Source organism: Phoenix dactylifera, chromosome 4 (genome assembly GCF_051530095.1).
Source record: "Phoenix dactylifera cultivar Ajwa chromosome 4, Ajwa_hap1_PhDact_Kaust_v1.1, whole genome shotgun sequence".
Classification (NCBI taxonomy): Eukaryota; Viridiplantae; Streptophyta; class Magnoliopsida; order Arecales; family Arecaceae; genus Phoenix; species Phoenix dactylifera.
This window is the reverse complement of record NC_143193.1, coordinates 53516300-53517404: the sequence shown is the minus strand read 5'-3', so window position 1 is coordinate 53517404 and position 1105 is coordinate 53516300.

Sequence of the window (1105 nt, the reverse complement as noted above, 5' to 3'; positions counted from 1 at the left end):
TATGATGTTCCTCGCTTTGGGTTTGCATGATCATCATTCAACGAACGTGCCTTAGGGCTCAAAAGGTTCAGCCCTTGCTTTAATTATATCTTTTCAAAAAAACGAAGCAAGCTATTTATGGATAGCAGAACAACTGCTTGAATAGAGAGTTAGGGTGAAACAAGATTTTCCAGGGAGCAAAGATGGTGTTCAATGAAGTTGGTTCTTTCTTATTGCAAGCCTCATCCTTTGTTTCTGAGCAAAATCTTCTATTGATCTGTGAGGAACTTGTATCATCTGATTAAAGCTTTTGTTGTCTGTCGGATCAGTTTTGGATGGTGTTCTTGGTAGCGTATTTTATTTTGAATCGCTTTCTTGTCGCACGCTGCCTCAAAACTCCCTCCTTCCACTTTGGTATTCGCAGGCTGTTAAAATTATCAATAGGATTTTGTGGTAGTTCAAATTTGGGCATCCAAGCAGCTCAGCTACCATACTTCGCGCATCACAGGGACATTGGCTCGACTGTGCGACTGTCGAAGAGGACAACCATTCGCCACCATGGTTCTTGCCGCCTGTCTCTCTCTGATGTCGGGCCCAGCTACTCGCCATGATGGGAGTTGCAACCTGGTCCTCTGGGTTCCCGGGTGTCTTTCAATCTTTTCACGAGTGCCGACACGAGCTCTGCCTTTTGGCGAGATGAAACTGTTTTGATCGTCCTTCAAGCAGGCCTGTATCTCAATTATTTATCTTTTCTAATTCCTGTAATATTTTAGGAAAGTGAGAAAGGGCCTCAATAGATACAAGGGCGTCAATCGGTTGAGTTGGTAAGTATATCGACATGGATACAAGGGAGGAAAGGAAGGGGGAGTGGGGATCTCTACTGATATTTTAGCCTCCTAAACAAGGCAACTGCAAATTTATCAAGAAAACCAAGGCAACTACATATTTTATTACTCTGGTTGCAGCAATGTTCATCCCAGCGTGGTGGAAGGTCAGGCTATTTCAGCATGCCGTTTTTGTTTTTTTGGTTGCACTGGGCGATTGATACAAATCTAATATAAATATATTTAAAAAAAAAATATAACGAGTCACAGAGTGTCCTAGGTAGTCCTCTACCAGTTTAGAG